Genomic DNA, 21,766 nt, shown 5'->3' with positions numbered 1-21,766 from the left:
TGGTCCTTTATGTTGATCTGTATTGCTGCATGACTTCAAAATTCCAATAAATCTATTTATTTTGATATTTCCATGAGGAATTAATTCGGTAAGACATCCCCCATCAGAAAACGACCTACAGAAAACGTCTCACATTCATAAAGAATTTCATTTCATTAGCAGATTTATACATTTTTCTTTTTTATAAAGCAATTGTTTTTTCACAGACTCTTCCGTTTTGATTGGTTTTGCGGTGCTGTTCTGTCGTTCATGTCTATACTTAATAATTATGGCGGTATCTATTGTTATTTTGTTTAATCCCAGTGTGAATACTCCGGTTAAAGAAATGTGAAATCAAATCTTTTTTTTTTTTTTCTGTACACTGCCTTTAAAACATCAGGCCACTATAACGAATTTTTAGTGAAACCTCAAACAAAAAGAATCTGTACTAAACCCTGTAATGCCTCTGAGGAGTTTGAGCGTTGACCGCAAAACATCGAGCTGCTGTATAATTTTAGGTTTTCACATGTGGACAGGCCTCTTAAATTTAGACTACAATTTTCAATATGGTTCAAATTTGGAGACAGAATCCAATAAAAAACATTAATTTTGTGTCCTAACAGTACTATTATTTGTTTAATATTCATTCATGTATTATTTTTCGGCTATTTTCTTGCAAAATACATATATACAATAAATATTAAAAAGTATTGGGATTTGTATTATTATTATTATTATTATTTTTGAAAAGCATTACAATGCCAGTGTGCAATAAAGATATAATTTACATTGGTTGGAGTAGAAGGTCTTTTGCTATAGAGCTCTGATCTTAACCGTCTGAGGCGATTGTAAACGCTGACCCAATCCCAGGCCTCCTCACCTCATCTACCTGACTTTGCTAACACTCTTGTGGATGAACATGCACAAATCTCCACACAATCTAGTGGAAAATCTTCCCAGAAGAGTGGAAGTTATTCTAACAATAAGGATGTAATGTGGAATGGGATGTTTAAAAAGCACATCCAAATCTTATACTTACAAGCATTTGTCCATACAGTGTATGTGTCTGTGTGTTACCTTGCGATGTAATAATGTCCCATCCAGGTCCAGATCTATTCCCACATCATGCCCAGATTGGTTGTGGATTTGGTTCTGAAGATAAACGAATGACAAATCAATGTCGTCAAATATTAAAGTTGAATTCGAAAAAAAATTTTTTTCCAAAAGGTCTACAAGTTCCACGTGTGCTTTGCTTATAGAGGTGTTGTAATATATTATATATTTATGATATCGTGAACGGGTTGTGTGGTCTGGATCATGCCCAGCGTGCCCCAATGCTCCTTTTAATGGTGTGTATATGATGGAACGATGAAGAAATCCATTACTGAACCTCACCTTTTCCATGCCCTAGATTAGTGCACTACTTAGTGTCCATAAGACATTGGGGGATTTTTTTGGGAGGGTTTTAATGATGTGAAGAACATTCAACAGAACAGGAGTCAATGGAAACACATTCACATCACACGTTCTCTCTCTCTCTCTCTCTCTCTCTCTCTCTCTCTCTCTCTCTCTCTCTCTCTCTCTCTCTCTCTCCACACACACGTGGGTAATTTCAGCATGACGTCTGGCTTAAGGAAAGTTTGAACGTCTCTTTGGGGGGTTCTGAGAGATCAGCTTTGTCCGTGTATGCTCCTATAGGACAGTGTTACCATGGTTACAGGAGGAGAGGGGGGGTGTGCTTTTGATTGACAGATTTGTCCAGCCTCTCAGTCATAAACAGGAAGTCCAGAGCTTAACCTTGGCCAGGCAGAATAGAACTGCTTCATATGTCAGCCTAATGGTATGCCGTCTCTCTCTCTCTCTCTCTCTCTCTCACCTACAAGGCAATGTTATTTAAAGACACACACTGAATCAGTGTGAATGGTCTATTATCTATAATACGGATAATAAGTGTATAGAGGTTTTTATTCTCTGCAGGTGTATGCATTTGCTTATATTCTTGTAGGGATCAAATATCTCCATAATAATAGCTATAACTGGTAGCAAATTAGAAACTGGTCTTTAGGTTATTAGAAAATGTCAAGTCAAGTCAAGTATATTTCTATAGCGCTTTTCACAACAGCTTTACAGAATTTAACAAGTAATAAGTAAAAGTGAACGATGTGTATTTATCCCTGATGAGCAGTCATGGTGACTGTGACAAGGAAAAACTCCCTTAGATGTTATGAGGAAGAAACCTTGAGAGGAACCAGACTCAAAAGGGGAACCCATCCTCATTTGGGTGATATCATGAGTGTGATTATAGTCTTTAAACAATACAAAACACTGGAGAGTAAAAACTAACATGAGCACTGGAGTGTAAGATTACGAGAAGTGTCCTTTCTACAGTCATATACAGTCAGTTGACGTAATGGAACCAGGAGATACTGAGCAACTCATAAAATAGCTCAACATTTGCAATAATCACAGATCCAACAGCTTCTCCATGCCAGAGCCTTTAAAGGAGTTTAACATCAACATATAACAGTGCACTTTGTACAGATTGGGGTTGTTGGTTGTTCGGGATTAAAAATGCAACCAAATATGAAGCTATTACTCAGAACATTGGCATTTATGGGTAAATCACCCTTATACAGAGCGACTTATATCAATCACATTCGTACAACTGAGCAGCTATGGGGTCAAGCGCCTTGCTCAGGGGCCAAGGAGTGGCAGCTTGGTGTGGCTGGTATTTAAACTCATGCACTTTGGAATCCAAAGTCAAATGCCTTAACCTTTAAACAACCACCTCCCCATCAATTTGGCACAATTGCCAAAACCAGACCAAAAGCCAGAACAAGCAAAATTTATTTTTTTCTGGAAAAGCAGACCAAAAAGCTGCCATGCCTGCTTTCCTTTCCACAACAGTGGTTTCCAGTGTTTGAATGGTGATATAGAATTCATATTTAATATTTAAAAAAGGATAAATAATAAATAAACAAACAAAAACTCACCTTTCTGGAACGATCCATACCTTCTGCCAGTTCCGAATACAGCTACAGTTATGGATTCACTGAACAAATGGATCAGAATCATTACTTCTTTTTAATTTAAATTGTTTTTAATTTAATTTTAACTTTTTTTTTTATTAGATATATAGAATACAAATATGTAAAGAATACCTGAAAATAATACTTGAGTAAAAGTACTATATAGACACCTTACTGCTAATCTTATTTAAAAGACACCAATTCCAATATTAAAATTTTAAATTGAAAATTTAAATTTTTTGAGTATCTGATAGTAACAGTACTTTGACTATTTTATTTGACTTATATTGAGTATTTGACTTATATTGAACATAGGCTCAAACTTGCACTAGTCCTCAACACCAAGACACGTGTTATTGAAAAGCCAAAATTAGTTGATTTGTGAGGTTTTATTTCCTAATTTACAAATCAAATTGTACACTTAACACTGCGTTAACCAAAATCAACATTCCAGAATCAAACAAAGATTGAACAAGTTGGTCAAAAAAAAAGACCAAGTAGTAAAGCAATCTTTGAAAAAAGTATCTTGAATTAACAAATAAAATTACAGTATCATGTGACAAAGTAGAAGAACCGTTAGCATTTGATGGACAAATAAAATGTATGTAAATGATTTTAGATAAAGTGAAGCTGACTTTGCAAAAAATGCAAAAGATTGCAAAATGCAATTGGTAACGGTCATCGTCACTTCAAATATCGTTCAGTAAAAAGTACATATACTGAATCATAGATATAATTAAGTAAATAGTAAAAGTTGCTTATATCCTAGACACTCAGTAAAACTAGAAAGTAGCTAAAATATTACATAAGTACCTTAACAAAGTAGATTTACTCAGATACTTTACATTACAGAATAAAGCAACTACTTCAAATCAAATTGTATTACTTGTGCACATCAAAAGCAATACAGGTAGGCCGCGGATGGAGATGCGTTACAATGACACCATCCAATCTTAAAAATATCGTAAGCCGAGTCATGGCCTCTTCTATCCAAGAATCTTCAAGTAATTTATTAAAAAAAAAATTTCGATATTTTTACAATATTTTCATATCAAGGTAAACCGTTGTAACTCGGGGACCATCTGAATTTTGCGGCAACTTTGTAACCAAACTTTTTCCAAAATCGTCTCTCAGATAAATATGTAGGACCAAGTGACAATTTACGCAACGTTGAATTGGGCGGTTTCACTGAGCCAATAGAGCAGGGGTCTCCAATCTTTTTCAGAAAGGGCCAGTGTGGGTGCAGGTTTTTATTCCAACCAATCAATGGTCACACCTGATAGTCATTTACAATGACGATCATTAGATTTCAACAGGTAGAATTTGGTGTGGACTCGCTTGGTTGGAATAAAAACCTGCACCCACACTGGCCCTTTCTGGAAAAGATTGGAGACCCCTGCAATAGAGAGTCTAACATACTCGGATTCTTGCTCCTGGCTTCCGGAAGTGGTTTTCTGCCCTTGTGGACCATCAGCCTTAAAGTTTGGCTGTCCTTAGTTCTCTGCTTACCACAGCTGTACAGGGTGATTTGAGTTACCGTGGCCTTCTTGTCGCCTTGAAGCAGCCTGGCTATTATCCTACCTCTCTGATCAACACAGAATTTCCTCTGACATGACTGCTGCTCGCTGGATGTCTCTTTTTTAGCTCTATTCTCTATAATGTCTCGAGACTGGAGCGTGTTCTCTGTAAAAATCCTACAATTAATGGAATATGAGCTGATGGCCCATGTCTTTTGATGGGCCAAGAAAGTGATTTCTGTGGGATCTTTGAGCTGTGTGTGTGTGTGTGTGTGTGTGTGTGTGTGTGTGTGTGTGTGTGTGTGTGTGTGTGTGTGTGTGTGTGTGTGTGTGTGTAATTGGGTTGGTTAGTACCTACTGGGATTAGATTAGGTCATACACAGGTCTGTGTTCTCTTCAGGAATGATTATTTGAGTTTCCTGTATTACACACCAGCACGTGTCTGCTGAACAAAGACATACAAAACTAGAGAGAGAGTGGGAGGGAGAGAGGGAGGGAGAGAGAAATGAAAGTAAGAGATGCTTTGCTGAGAGGTGATTAGGCGTACAGGGTGTTGGAGGTCGCGACCCTGGCGTTGTCACTAGCATGCGGCCCACCCAGCATGCCCGTGTGTGCGTATGCGTGTGTAGGGTTTCAACAGCGCAGCGGGGCGACCGCTCTAACAGCAGCACTCACACTGATGCTCTCCAGCTATAAAAGCAACGACACACACACACACACACACACACACACACACACACACACACACACACACACACACACACACACACACCAACGTACTTATTCTTCTATTCATCTCACTTCTTTCCTGGTGCCTGTACAAGTTCAGAGACTGTACCTGGCAGATTTCCCATAATTCCTCAGTCCGTTTTGTGCCACTGGAGTGAGGAATGATGGGAAAATGTGCTCAGTTTGACATTGGTGCCATCGAGGAAACAAGAGAGCAGGAAAATAAACGTTAGCTGTTATGTGTCAGTGCAGATATGTTTCAGTTTGCTTATTTTTTAACCGGTTTTAGGCCACACACCTACAGCAGCTCACACTTACTACACACTCACACACCAACTTAATCTTATGACCAAAAGGATCAAAAAAATATAAAACAAATGGGTTTGTGCATCCTCAAATGCATATAAATATTCGAGAACAATGTCCACTGTCTACTTATACACACACACACAAAAAGCCTATACATATTGCGCTTTGCCATATGTGTGTGTGTTTTACTTGTAGCCCAGAGATGCAGGGCAGGATGAGCAATGGTTCATTTAACCAGGGATGAATTCTTTTTTCCACTCTGCCACACGTCCACCAGCCGCCGGGGAATCCAAAATACAAGAAACAGTTCAGGGAAACATTAAAGCCATTTCTAGATGAGCTCCGGATGACGCAATTCTGGGAGAAACGTCTGAGCGGGTTTCTTTGAATACACTCAATTCCCAACACTGACCAAATGAATATTTGAATTATACAAGCTGGCCGTTTTGTTAAATATAAAGCAGATTGGCATCATGTGACTTAAGGCCTAATCTGTCATTGTTAATGTAAAAAAAAAAAGGAAAAATTCCTTGTTTATTTATATCTTTGCATCTCATCTTTCCCTATTTTTTCCTCCAACATTGTTGGGGTAAAAATTTTAATAAAATCCAGTCACACGAACAAATATACTATATAGAGTACATTTAGTGCAAAGTATCTGCTCAGATGTATATGCTAAATCTGATATAACAAATCCTTGACAGATTCCTATTCCGGTCATTGACTTGGTTTGGAAATCAACTGACCTTCACCCCTAACTAGGTTTTTGATGTGGTTTGTATTTTTTTGCTCTAAACTCAATAAAAGTAGCCACTTGAGCCACCAGTACCCATCGACATTGCTAGTGCTAGACTGGGAACCAATGCTAGTATCTTATAGCTGGCTACTATGGTAGCAACATTAGCAACTAGTCCCGATCTTGGTGAGTTACTGCCACAAACCACTTCTTTGCCTATACAAAGGTTGCCTGGACAGATATCTCAGTGATTCAGGTAACGGCAAAAGGCCTCAAAACTTGATGTATGTCTCCAAGCAAGACACAGTCGCCACAGTTTATAAATGTACTCATGGACAAAGCATTAATCTGTGCAACAGCAGGCTGATCCAAAGGATGAGAGCACACCTCATCATCTCCCCAATCCATCAAATTATTTCAAAAGCCAGGCAACTGGCCCACTAACAAAAAGTTTAGAACAAGTCCATGGCCCAGAGGAGAGATGCTGGATGCTTCTGGATGATATATTCCAATCTTATCCTCTGCAGGGATTTTGATACTCGACACTTTTCCATGCTCAACACCCAGACCCTCATCCAAGTGGTAAACCCACTAGTAATATTCTTACAATAGCACCAGTCAAATAGTGGGATATACTGCATTAGGAGGTAAGTGAACAGCCAGTTCAGGGAAATGGTGTACAGGAATTGAGTTGGCAATGTGTAAGGATCTGAATGCTGTCAAGTAGGGGCAAATTGTAATGGCTAGAATACTTGGTCCAGAACGGTAGGAGGTCTTTCTTGGGGGGTGTCTTCAGTATTATTGGCAGTTTGTTGGTCCAAGGAAGGACAACCAGTGACCCCAGTGACATGGACGTCCAAGTCTTATTGATACATGTGGGGTGTAAATGGGTTGTAGAGCTACTACTGCACATATTTAAAAATAATAAAAAGAAATAATAATTATTATAATAATAATATTGTATACATTGTAGAACTAAGCCATGTCCACCTCAAAAAGTTCTGACAAATCCATTTGATATGAGATAAAACAAGACAATGACTCGGTGGCATAAATGACATTTAAACGCATCTCTGTCACTAACCGGGCCTTGATTATTTTCTATAACATGCCATGAAGTGTTTTATGCCCTGCATCCATTACACCTGTCAAGAACTGGTACGATGAAACACCCTTAAAATACAAGTTTCATCATGGCAGCAGGGCTGCCCAACCACCAGGCCATGGACTGTTACCAGGCAAAATTTCAAGACATTTTTCATTTTAATTTTATTTGCATTTAATTGCCTTTGAGGTCTGCAGCATGTACATATATACATTATTTCCACCTATGCCAATTTCCCACTATTGTTTTAGTCACAGATTTTTACCTGCTCTTGATAAATTAGACTCTCACTGATTCTGCATTTTGATGTTACATTTTCATTAATTATGTAATTCAATTAATAATATATAAATTAAATTTTTATATATACATAGAGCTCCTGGAGACATGGCGTGGGTGGAGCTAGAGAGTCGCTTTTTAGCTGCAAGCGATTGTATGTGAGCTGTGACATCGCTATAAATAAAACTGGAACATAAACTTTACAGTCTTAAATTAACTATAGCAATCAGTTCCAGCCGTACATATTTGATCCAGAATCGGATCCCGAGTCTAAAATTGAAAATCAAGAACAGCAATAAAGACTACATTACATCCAAAGTAAAAATCTTTCCAATGACAGCACTGTCCTCCGCTTAGCATCTTCTTTATTACCCGCCCACCAGTACGTTCCTGAAAATCCAGAACGTCTGACTCTGGATTTCGGAACAAATTGAATAATGCAAGGACTATTAGGTTTGAGTATAAATTTCAGGGTAGCTGAAATGGAACAAATTGGCTCATTAGTGTTTTAAATGCCATCGCTCACTCACCAAATCTCCTTCACTCACTCTCTCTCTCTCCCTCCTTGTTTTTGTCTGTTTTTTTTACTTGCCCCCTTTTTCTCTGTCTCTTCCACTCATCTCTCGTCACTTCTACCTATAGTTATCCTCGCATTTCTCTTAAACCACCACCCCACACACATACACACTGCCCTCCTGCTTGCCATCTGTTGATAATTATGGGTTTGTCTCTAGTGAGTGTGTGATATTTAATATTTCCTCAGCACTTGGACAAATAAGCTGGAAAAGCTGTGAGGAGTCGAGATAGAGAGAAACTGTGTCTCCTCACTGGACAACTTTCCATCCAGACCAATTGGCCCATGTCTCTAAACTGAAAAAGCCCAGCGCTCTTGCTGTGTCTCTCTCTCTCTCTCTCTCACACACACACTGAGACCCATCATACAACCACAGAGACTTACACAGTGAACAAACATTATAAATCACATTTAAAAAGAGATGTAAAAATAGCCCCCCCCACACTCACACACACACACCACTAGTGTGTTTTGAAGTTGTGCAGTGCAGCGCACACTACAAGGAGAAAACCAGAGAACTCACGCTCACTACAGATCTACAAAGCTACGTGTGTGTGTGTGTGTGTGTGTGTGTGTGTGTGTGTGTGTGTGTGTGTGTGTGTGCATGTTACTCCAAAGGAGGGCCTACGGCTTATTTAGCACACAGCAGCACAGCTGAAAAGGTCAAATGTCACACTGCAAGTTGCCAGGACCACCAGTGAGTGTAAGAAGTGGAGATGAGTATGAATGATACAAAGGGTGTGCATACACACTATATAGGTATTGGAACACTTGACTTTTCCACCCATATGAGGTTCTTCCTCAAACCGTTAGCACTAAGTTGTTGGAGGCACACAAATATATATGATGTCTCTGAATGTGCATGAATTTTTTTCCTTTATTTAAACTAGGAGACCAAAACCAGTTCCAGCATGACGATGTTCTAGTGCACAAAGTGTGCTCCATCAATATTTGCTTTACATCGGTTGGAGTGGAAGATAGCTATAGAGCTTAAACCCTAGTGAACATCTTTTGGGTGATTTGGAACACTGACTGCAGCCCAGGTCCTCTCCTCACCTACATCAATACCTGACTTTGCTAACACCCTTATGGCTGAACAAATCTCCAAAAAATCTTGAGGGACATCATCTAAGAAGAGTGGCGGTTGCTCTAACAGCAAATAGGAACTAAATGTGGAAGGCAGTATTGCTCAAGCATAAATGAATGTACCCAATCTGGTTAGAAAGAACATCCAGTTTACACTTGTCACACTTGCTTCTCTTTTCTCCGGTATCTTTTTATTTGAGCATATATATCATGCTAGTCTATTTATATTGCACTAAAGTTAGTCAAAATATATAGTGCTCATGCTAGTCATCTTAAAGAGAACCAATGCTTAGCTAATGCTTAATCAACCCAAAGAACAGTAATTCTGATTGATGATCTGCAGATCAGGCTGCATGTTGGCTTAAAGGGTGCTAATAACGCTAGGAAACTTATATAGATCCGATGCTAGTTAACATAGAGTGAACTAATGCTTGCTAATTCTTTTAGCAAACTCTATGAGGCAAAAATGCTTCAAGGCTTTTTTTAAATGCTTAATGGCCGTCTAGCTACTTACTTTAGTTACATTACTTTCTTTACAAAAATACAAACGGACCTTTTTTAGGGGGTCAATCTGTGTATATAATGCAATTTATCACCATCTAATGCAATGTATCACCATCTTATCTCTCATACCCTCAGTGTACCTTATTCACCTTTCTCATTAGGTCATTTTTAGCATTGCATATGTATACTCTCATTGACCCACACACACACTTATTAAGATTATTCCTAAGCCCATTAAATGCCTAATGAGAGCTGTAGGTCGTGTGAAGGGAACAGATTTTATGTGTTTATATTAAGATTTGTGTTTAATACCTGTTTGCATTGGGCTGATTCTGTTCCCTAAGCGCCAATCACTATGGCGCTGTGTGTGTTTCTCTCTCTCTCTCTCTCTCTGTGTGTGTGTGCGCGTGTGTGTGTGTGTGTGTGTGTGTGTGTGTGTGTGTGTGTGTGTGTAAATCTAGCTCTGCCAGTCTTGCCAACCTAAACCAACCACATGGCACCAGCAAACCTGCTACGCTAATTTACAGCGCTAATTTACAGATCGCGGCGCACGACAGCCCACCGCACGCATAAATCTCTCTCAAAAACACACACACATACACACACATATATACATACACACACATACTGAACTGCTCCCTCTTCTAGTCTCTTTCAATCACAGCGGTGATGCATCAGTGGACATCAGTGTGGAATTTGAGTGTACTGACACACACAAACACACACATGGCTGGCCTTCTTATACAGAGCCTCATTCATCATTGGCTAGCGAGGGTTGCCGGGGGAAACCGCGCTCTCTGACACTTCCTATTTCTGAGAAAGAAGAAAAAAATCATAATTTCCTGTTTGAAGGCATCACCTAAAGTTGTTTAGGTGATCTGCAACCCAGAAACAGAAATATTTCAGTCTTTTTATAAGCCACATTCTATCTATCTATCTATCTATCTATCTATCTATCTATCTATCTATCTATCTATCTATCTATCTATCTATCTATCTATCTGACTATCTATCTGACAGACACTGAGGCATCAGAGAATGAGGAGCGATACAGGTAGGAGAACAAATGATGGACAGCTGACAGAGGGAGATTCGGGATAAATAATGGAGGTTAACAAGACCTTGTTTACTCCTGGCATAACCAGGCATCTGATACTCCATGTGCAACACTAAGTACAGGTCCAAAGTGCCTCAACGATGCAAGTCAATTCAAACGCTCAAACCACAAAAACAAGATCGTGTGAGCGATACTCTTAGATCTGTCTACAGCAGCAGCGAGAAAACCAGAAAACCCAGAGGAAACCCACGCAGGGACACGAGGCAACTCCACATATACAGCTGGAGCTGTGAAGTGCCAACACTATCCCCTGTACCACCATGTAGCCCCACTGCTCAGACTGGTGTGAACTACATTTTTGTTAACCAAATATCGTCCTAATCATGCTAAACCTCCAGCCAGTCAATCACCGAGCGGAAAGGACCGATGATGTCTTACATCGTAATTAATAACGTGTAAAGTGGCGTGTCTGTGCATGCACCTATGTGAGTGTAACCATTCCGGGTTCCTTGTTAACATCTTTTTCATCGCTCTGCACTCCATCACGCGCTCTGACATGCAAAAATAGATGCCGATACTTAGCAAAGAAAACCTCGTTTATTTCTCCCCTTCGTTACACGCACATCTAGAACACAGGCATAAAGAGCCACTTCACACGTGTTGCATTCCAATCAGAAGGGTAGGGTTTTTTTTTTCGCATCTACCAGACTTTCAGCCTCAACCTAGTCGCACATTTATTTCAAAAGTATACAAGTGGCCTCGTCTCCTCTTTTGGTCAGTGATATCAGAATACTAAAGTATTTAAAGAATTGGCTACTGAGTGAGTTGTTATTTAGGAACGCCATAGTGGGGATCACATTGTTCTTGCAGAAGCACTCCGAAGTGGGTTATTTTGCTGGACCACATGCAGTGTGGTATTGTGCCACAGGGGTACAGTAGCGATGTGCCCTCCTGGTGTAAGTATCCGAACCCATCATCCAGCTGAAATTAGGGGTACTTTAGATCTTCTACCATTGGTTGACCCACTTGGGTCAATTTGTGCAAAGTTTCCCCAGTATGAAAATCTCCTCATATTGCCCTCACTTTACTGACAGTAACTGTAGGGGGAGGCAGGACAATGGTGCCTGTACCCCTAATTGGTCGCCCACACTGGGAAATGGTTTGGCGGGGCACATTTAGACCTATTTGCCAATGTCAAGTCAACATGATGCCAGTTGGGTTTCTCTGTGACAGAGTGCTGCAATATAGCTGAACTAGCCTCACCACTTATTATACACCTTTCCTTCTCAAGCCCTGGTTCTTCACCCTGCTATACAAAATTGAGCATTTGTGGCACACAATGTTGCCTCCAGACAGCAAGAATGTAGTCATCCTATTCTTCACGTTCTAGCTGTCCAAACACCTGGTTGCTTTCTCATAAAAAAAATAAACAGTGCCAGTCCAAGAAATATTCTAAAGAGCAAACAAACCACTTAGATGAAAACTGTTCTGCAAAGGGCATTTATCTTATCAACTGGACTCATTGTGCCCAATGTTTGACAGCAACCAGTTCCCATTTAGAATAAAGGTAACCAGGACCACAGCATATCACTTATCCTTTTGGTTCAGTCCACTGACTAAATGTAAGCCTGAAACGTGTCCTCATCAGCTGTTCCTGGTGCACATCCTAACCGTCCAAGTCTTGTTTATCATACCTTATGGTCAAGAGTCAGGTTTTGCATGTAATTGATTGATTAATAAACCAAGACCTGGAGCTCTGGGTGCAATTGTCGATCACATTACTAGAAAGTCGTTTTCTGTGAAGAGTTTAATGAGCTAGAAAACTTCAAAGAAAGACCTTTACATTTACCAAATATATCATTTTAAATAATTTTTGTCCATAGGTAACTTTTTATCCTGTTAGTATTTTCTGTAATATTTTGCAAAAGAAACAGAAATCAACAAAAAAACATAAGAAAATCAGGAGGCAAATCAAACAGAAACCGGTAAATTAATATTGAATTTGATAAAGTATTAAATAAAAAACGCTGAGAGAAAAAGCGAGCGAGATTGACTAGGGAACTTTTGCCAGCAGTGATGTCTTCCAACTCCAGCTGTGGACAATCTGCAGCATTACATCTAACTATAAACAATAACTAATATAAACTACAACCGAAATGGAACGCAGCTACTGTGTTTTCTTTAGTTTTTTGTCTGAACTGAAAATGCACATTAAAACGGACATGCAAATCATCCTTGGCTGAACTGCAAAAAGTACACACTGGCCTTCAGTCTTTAAAATAGGAATAGCTGCGAGAGGAGTGTATGTGCGTGTGGTTTGCGAACCGACCGGTGACATTCAACAGATTTCTCTATTTCAGCCCCGTCTGAAGCTATGTAAGAGTTTTTCTTGGAGAGAGATAAAGAGTGTGTTGACACTGTGTAAGCGCTCACTATGCACTTCCTTGCGAGTGTGTGTGTAGCAATGTTTTTTGGGAGCATGTGTTCCTTTTACACTGTCAAAATGACAAGAGCCTGCTGTAATAGGCCGTAGTGTGTGTGTGTGTGTATGTAAGAATGTGGTGTTTAGGGTGTGAACACTATAAAGGTTCTCTGTGTGTTTACTACCTGAATGTGTCTGAAAAGGGAATGTTTCTTTCATAATGTCAGAATGATACAAACGTGCTGTGGTACCCAGTTCAGTATTTGTGTATGCGAGTAAGTTGTGTATGTATTTTTCCTAGAGTTCTGGTACGTCAGTACTTATTGTACCACCTCATTTCTCTGGAATGCCCCGAAAAAACATTTGGACCTGTTGAAAACCTTTATACTGTGTTTCAAATGTAATATATTATAAATAATATTTGGTTACATTCAGCAAAGCTAACAAGTCCAAACGTTAGTCTGAATTATAATAATCGTCATCGTCATTATTAAACATGGTCTCTATATACAAACAATCAATCAATAAGAATACATCCACAGCCCAAAAATCCATTACACATGTATACAATATTTAAATGGTCACATGACTTCTGTATCAGTTTATGCATATATTTAATATTTTCTTTTATTAGTTCTAATTCTGTTTGTATTATTTCTATGCATAAGCTACCTGCTAAATCTTCAGACGTTCGAAACCATTTTTCTGTGTTGTTCTTAAATTTTTTTTGTGAGCGAGCGTGTATGTCCATGTATCGTGTCTGATAGGCCATTTTATTTTCGCAGGTGTGCCCTAAGCCTTTTAACGTGGAGCCGGTGACCTCTGACCCCTGCGCACTGCCACTGGGTGAATGTTTCACTGGAGAAAACATGCACACACTTATAACACTGACACCCTCAGTGTCTTAAAAACCTTTAATGACCCCCGACTTCCTTTTACATTCTCAAACGCTCTCTGTGTATTGGTTGCTAATTCTATGTAAATAGATACTCGTGCACGTGTGCGTGGCCGTGTGCGTGCGGGTGTGTTTGTGTGATATTCAGCTGTCCATCTAACCTCCGCTTTCAGCAATAAACAGATGATCCATGTAGTCCAGTCAGGAATCTAAACTAACCTGATGGATCTGTCTTTCTGGTGATTGTTGATCGTCGAGCGTTTCGATAGCAACGGAAACAAAAACAGAAAATCTTCTCATTCCTTAGTGGTTATATGTGCAATATTGCAATACATGGCTACCATCCAGCTTTGATTTTTCAGCTTAGTTAAAAAAAACAAAAAAACTTGCTAACATCTCTGTACAATCGAACAATGGCTTGATGTTTTGTAACAACTTTTTCCCGAAGCACAAAACCATGTAGGATTAGTTTTTTTGGGAATTTTATGAAATGCATGACAAGCTAGGAATTTACTTTCCCTGTATGACTGACATCTGGATATACACTTTTTTACATAAAAAAAAAAAAAAAAAACCTGATTAATCTAGAAGTGCTTCTCGGAAAGTACATTTTAGAGGCATGAGCGTGACAGGAGTCTCTACATGGGTTTGTATTTGTATGCTGGCAATTAAAACACTATTCTTATTATACGAAGGTATAATATATAGATAGACAGAATTAAATACATGGTCCAAGAGTTACGATGGTTTGACTTACGATTTTTTTTTTATCTTACGATGACGATTGCGTTACAAAATTGTTGGCGAAAGCCAAGCGTAGGCGTCCACGCGCCCTCTGCCACATGCGTATATATACTAAATCGTAAATCGCTCTGTTTTGCTAAATGATGTACTGTAAATTGTTCAAATATTAACAAATTACAATATACTACCACATACTGATCACCATTCTTTAAGACTCCTGGGAAGGCTAGGCCATGTCTCTACTTATGAAATTTTTAAGATGGGGTCATCTGAATGCACTGTGGAATGAACTCTACTGGAACAATCAATGGCGTGAAGGACCTTTTCTCTACAATGCGATTTATGGAAATTGGCAGTTGAGTTATAATTGTAACATGTAGCTTGGTGGTACTGGGATTTGAACTCACAGTCTTCTGATCATCTTATCCTCTGAACTACCAGTTACCAAACTTATACCTATTAGGGTCAGCCATTATACAGCAAAGAGGGTTAGGGTCTTGCTCAAGGGCCCAACAGTGGTGGTGCTGAGGCCTTCCTTCCTGACCTAAATGATATCGCACCTTGACATATTGCTTCTCAGATATTTGAGAAAATCTACATAATTGAACTAAACTGTATCAATCTGAAATAAATCACAAATACATACCATAAAATTTAGATTTTTATTCCTTAATAAATAATACACTTCACATTTATTTTTTATTTTTTTGCCTCAGCATCCTCTTCAACCTATTCATCTACATTTAGGTACCTATTAAAACGAAAGATGATGCAAAATGCTTTTTATTTAATTAAATATTTAAATTAATTCAATTTATTTTATATCTAATTTATTATAAAGGGAGAGTTTTTAAAAAAAGTTTCAGTAAACATTTTTGGTAAAATAAAAAAAAAATATATATATATATAATTTATCTATGGAGTTCATGCAAAATCATTTTTTTTGTCTTATTTTTATTTATATAATTTCCTTTTAATGCACATATGTATAAGAAATAATGTCAAATAAAAGTAGACAACAAATCAAAAATAGTACATTATTATACATCATATACACAAGAACATAATGTATTAATAATAATTCTCTTGCTATCGATCTAAAAAAAATCTTTATAATAACAAATACTTTTTTTTGGATGAATTCACATTTAAAGGTCTATAATTTGGATTATTTATGAATCGCTCTCTTTTTTTGGTCTCCCTCTAAATGTAGCTTAATACTGAAGGTAAATCTGATTTGTGTTTCCTTCTTATGTTGTCTCTCCACTTCAGGTTGCTGGAGTGAGCCAAAATCATACATAAAACACACACACACACAAACACACACACACACACACACACACACACACACACACACACAGAGAAACCACTTCCCTCCCTCCCTGAGTGAGGGAACACAGACACCCTTTTCCTGCATTTGGATGGTTTCCCTTCACTCCGATCAAAATTCAGGAGTTTGTTAATATTTTTAGCACACAACACACACACACACACACACACACACACACACACACACACACACACACAAGAAGACTGGCAGTGCCACCCGTTACCCAAACAAGAGCACTTGTGATAAAATCTCCACCAAGTTCCCTAATTTTTATATAAACAATCCCCATTGCTTTAGTTGAAACATTCACGACATTTTTCAGATTTCTCTCGTCTCCATTCTGTGCCGTCAAACACGAGTATTTGATGGTGTTGAGTTCGAGTTCGACGTACTTTACTTTGCCGGACCACACAATGACCCGCCGACCTTATTTACAAGCGCTAATAGCTAGCATGATCGTTTTTGGTTTAACTATATTATAGTAATTGGATTATTGATACATATATATGGACGAAAGTTTGTAGACACTTCACAATAATATTCCTGTTTACTGTTATCACTCCACTGATCTTCCGCTTCTCAGGGGAGATGTTCCACTAGATTTGGTGGAGATTTGTGCTGGTTTAGCCTCAAGGGTGTAAGCTAAGTCAGGGACTGATGTAGGTGCGGTGAGGAGACCTGGGATGCAGTCAGCTTTCTAATTCATCTCGAAGGTGTTTACTAGATTTGTGTGTTAGTCGTGTGCCAGTAATATATCAGTATTATTATCTTTTCAGTAGTGTTATATGGTGATCACTGTGTCAGGACTGTCTGGGGTGTGAGTAGCATGGATGCTACATTGGTTCAAGGAACAGAAACGTACCTCATCCATGTTAAATTTTACTTTGTAACCCATAAGCCTTTGTTTTAGTTACAATAGTAACAAGTAATTGGTCCAGATTAGTATTTATTTGAATTCGAACTGTGTGGTTCTGTCAGTGTTGTTTGTTAGTAACGTGCTAATTTGTTACAGTAGGTGCTGTGTGAAGATACTGGTCCCGTGTGTGTGTGTGTGTGTGTGTGTGTGTGTGTGTGTGTGTGTGTGTGTGTGTGTGTGTGTGTGTGTGTGTGTAGTGTATCAGTAACTGTGGGACACTTGTTTGTCTTTACTCTGTCAAATCATGTGTGCTTGCATCATTAATGTGGTATTTTCCTGTCAGAAGTGTCTTAAGTGTGCCGGTAACATGCCAGTGTGACTGAGTCGGTAATCTTGGAGACTGTCAGTGTTATAATGTTTAAACCTCAACTCAAAAATGATCCAAAAAGACATCGTCGTCGTCATCATCATCATCATCATCATCATCTAGTTACTACATGAAGGAATGAATAAAAAAATAAAAAGTTTCTATCTAATAGTGGATTTTTAGGCATTAGATGGGTGGGCTGTCTGTGTAAGGCAATGTGTATCTGTGTGTAGTGTCTGTGTGTGTGTCTGTGTGTTCACATCTGTAACACATTACCTCTAATAACAGCTGGCTTAATCTTAAAGCGCTGTCAACCATGTCACCTTACTAGCCATATGTGTGAACTCTGTACCGCACACACACACACACACACACACACACACACACACACTGAGTGGCAACATGTGCATCCGAGCCTAAATAAGTGTTTAACTCCATTTTTACCAGCTTTAACCGTGTCATAAGGGACGGACAGCAGTGATCTACTGCCCCCTATTGGTGACAAAGTCTCATGACAAAAACTTAAAACCTGAAGCAAAGAAAATTAACATTTACAATTATACAGATAAATCTGTGTAATCACTATTATTTATTTCGTTTTGCACGATTACACTGTATAAATGACAAAGAGTAAGTAAGAGTGAATGAAATGTAGAAATTGATTATAGAATATAAATATGCATGATGGTTTGTTTACAATGCTCCTGTGCACAAAGCCAGCTTCATGAAGATATGCTTTAAATGGGTTGAACTGGAAGACCCCCTGATATAGAGCTCTGATCTCAACTTTAATTGGAATCTGACTGCACCTACACCAGTACCAGATTTTACTAACACCTTTCTGAGGTGTGAATGATTGCAAATCTCCATAAAGCTCAGCCTATTTATAGATATTATATTGTTATTTAGAAAAGTAGAAAATACTTAACATGAACTTTCATTCTACAGTAAAAAAAAAAAAAAAACCCACAATGGTGAAAATTTAACTGATAAGTGTGTACTGACTTCCAAGCTGATTATGTGGCCCTCTAGTGGAGAATCATGTGTATACACCAGATACTAAATTAACCTACTATCAGATGCAGTTTGCATACGTTTTGCCGCTGCCCTTTTCACTCCTGGTACCAGGTGCCTGCATGTCAATAAATGCACCATGACCTATTAAACCCAATGACTAATATAATACCATTAAAATAACCTTCTAACAATGCACTAAGTATCGTAAATTTTCGGTTTCTTTTCTTATGAATTGCAATTATTATACGATTACATGCGGATTCATTTTATAATACGCTTGCGTTGATTATTTGGCGGTTCATAAAAACAGTCCTCGTATCCCACTTTTTACTTTACATTCGTAACCAAGACACACACGTCTAGTCACCTAACTGAAGCGCTACCATTCATGTGGGATGGGGAAATTCAAGTTCTATAGCGCTTTCACAATGGATGTCGTCTCAAAGCAGCTTTACAGAACGTACGAATTATAGAACATCCCTGATCAGGGGCGACCGTGGCAAGGAAAAACTTCCTTTAGATGGTATGAGGAAGAAACCTTCAGAGGAACCAGTCACAAAATTGGGAACCCATCCTCATTCAGGTGATCTGAAGGCTCATCTGATAAGTGGATAGGACGTTAGATCGTTGTTGATCGAGTCCAAATCCCAGCATTATACCAGTGCTTGAACAAGGGTCAAGAGTCTTGTTCAAGGGTCCAGCACCACCAAGCTGCTGGGATCTTGAGCAAGGCTCTTAACACCACAATTCCTATCCTAGCTCAGTGCTGGGATTTGAACCCATGACCTTCCTGCTCCTGTATATAGTGATTCCTTTTTGTCAATGGACTATATTCATTTTATCATTCATTCATTAGGGGCCATATTGTTATATTACATTTACATTGATGGCATTTGGCGAATGCATTTATCCAGAGCGACTTAAGAGCTTTAAGCATTAAGGGCACTACTCAGGGCAGCTTGGTGGTGCTGGGATTTGAACAAGACCCTTAGCCCTCAATTGCTCAGCTGTATAACTGGGATAACTGTAAATTGCTCTGGATTAGGGCCAATCGATTGACTTTATAATGAGGACAAAAAGGAATCACTATATCCAGGAGCAGGATTATTCAATGCAGTCTGCCTATATAAATGTATGTAGATGTATACTGTACTATACTATACATCCAAAATATATGAACATTTCCTGACGTACCAAAAAAAGCTGTTTGTCTTCAACTCTGAAAAGCCCAATTAACTCTCTTTTTAATAACTCATCACGTCCACAAATCGGCCCCCCTCCTTCCAGAGGACCACGATGATGTTAACACAGTCTTCATCGCCATTTCCCGGCGCTGAACTCTTAACGAGAGACGACAGAATGGAAGTACGAAATGGAAAGAAAAATACAAATGAAAAAAGGAGTCATAAATCCTGGAACCGTCAGTAGAGCTCTTAATGGTTTGGTGTGAAAACAGCCCGGTCTCCAATGCTAACAGTCACAAAAGCCACTGGCTGCTTTTCTTTGGGACGCATCGTTACGACACCATGAATCTGTCACCAAAAGCAGCCATGTGCTGTGCGTTCTCGTCACGTCAAGCTTTAATTCTGTTGGAGGGAAGAGGACTTTTACATGCTAAAACTCCGCTGCGGTTATACTGTCCCTAGTGTTAGGAAGTGTAAGGATTAATTGAAGCCTTTGACTTTTATCTGCATCTCTGTAATGTACTGTCCTGCTGGCTAACTCCAGGTTTGAGCAGGTGTACAGATGTGCGATCCTCATTAAAGTTTTTTAAACAGTCAGATATCACCCCCTTTTTGCTGGTAACCTCCATACTCCTGGAAAGCATGTCCACTAGATTTTGGAATGTGGCTTTCTGGAATTGCATTCCTTTAAGGACAAGAACGCAGGAGGTCAGGAACTAAAAAGTCGGGACTAGCACACAGTCATCATTCCACTTTATCCCAAAGGTATTCACCGGGGTCGAGGTCAGGGGTTTTACACAGGCAACTCAAATTTTTACCAATCTTAGTTCGAAAGCATCTTCAATTCAGTTTAATTCATTTTTATTTGTATGGCACTTTTAACAATGGGCATCGTCTCAAAGCAGCTGTACAGATATAAAGCGGTTATAAAAGAATGTCTAAGTTTGTTTTTAATCATTGTAGTTTGGCCCCAAATGAGCGAGCCAGTTGCTGTGGCAAGGAAAAACTCCCTGAGATGGCATGAGGAAGAAACCTTAAGAGGAAACAGATTCAAAAGGGAACCTCATCCTAATCTGGGTGGCACTGGACAATGTCCATTCAAGGGCATGTCTTCTAAGGCCTTGCTTTGTAGAGAAGGGAAAAGGTTCACAGCTTGGGCAGCAGAATTGGGAAGATGAATTCCTGAAATGGATCTTTTCCAAATAAACCAGAACAATGTATGTTTAAAACACACACCCACGCATACACAAAAACAAAACACACTACAGTTCCACTTAACCCTCTACCTATTCAAAACCAATGTGAGCAGAAACAGAAACGTTTTTGTGTATTTTTACACACATGGTATCGTAGGAGGCAAAGCAAAGGAAAAAGCGGACGCACGATGGAGCGAGTGGGGGAGGACATGGCAACATAAGAAGGAGAGATTTATCTAATAAACTTTCACCAAAATTCTAATCTTTAAACTTGAAAGCTTAAGACAGCTGTTTACTATAGTGCCCGAGAAGCACACATTAACAAATCAGAAAATCAGAAAACAAATTAACAAATTAAAAAATACTAACAAAATCAACAAAAAAATAAACAAATGCAAAAACAAAATAACAAATCCGAAAGCAAAATAACAAATCCGAAAAAAAAAAAAGTAACATCCGAAAACAAGTAACAAATCTGAAAACGAATGAACAAATGCAAAAACAAATGAACAAATCCAAAAACAAAATAACAAATCTGAAAACAAATGAACAAATGAACAAACAAATAAACAAATCCGCAAACAAAATAACAAATCCAAAAAGAAAATAACAAATCCGCAAACAAAATAACAAATCCGAAAACAAAATAAAAAATCTGAAAACGTATGAACAAATGCAAAAACAAAATAAAAAATCTGAAAACAAATAAGCAAATGAAAAAACAAATGAACAAATCCGACAACAAATGAACAATTCCGCAAACAAAATAAATCCAAAAAGAAAATAACAAATCCGAAAACAAATTAACAAATCTGAAAACGTATAAACAAATGCAAAAACAAAATTACTAA

This window comes from Silurus aristotelis, assembly GCF_946808225.1.
Source record: "Silurus aristotelis genome assembly, chromosome: 17".
NCBI lineage: Eukaryota > Metazoa > Chordata > Actinopteri > Siluriformes > Siluridae > Silurus > Silurus aristotelis.
This window is presented reverse-complemented; position numbering follows the sequence as displayed.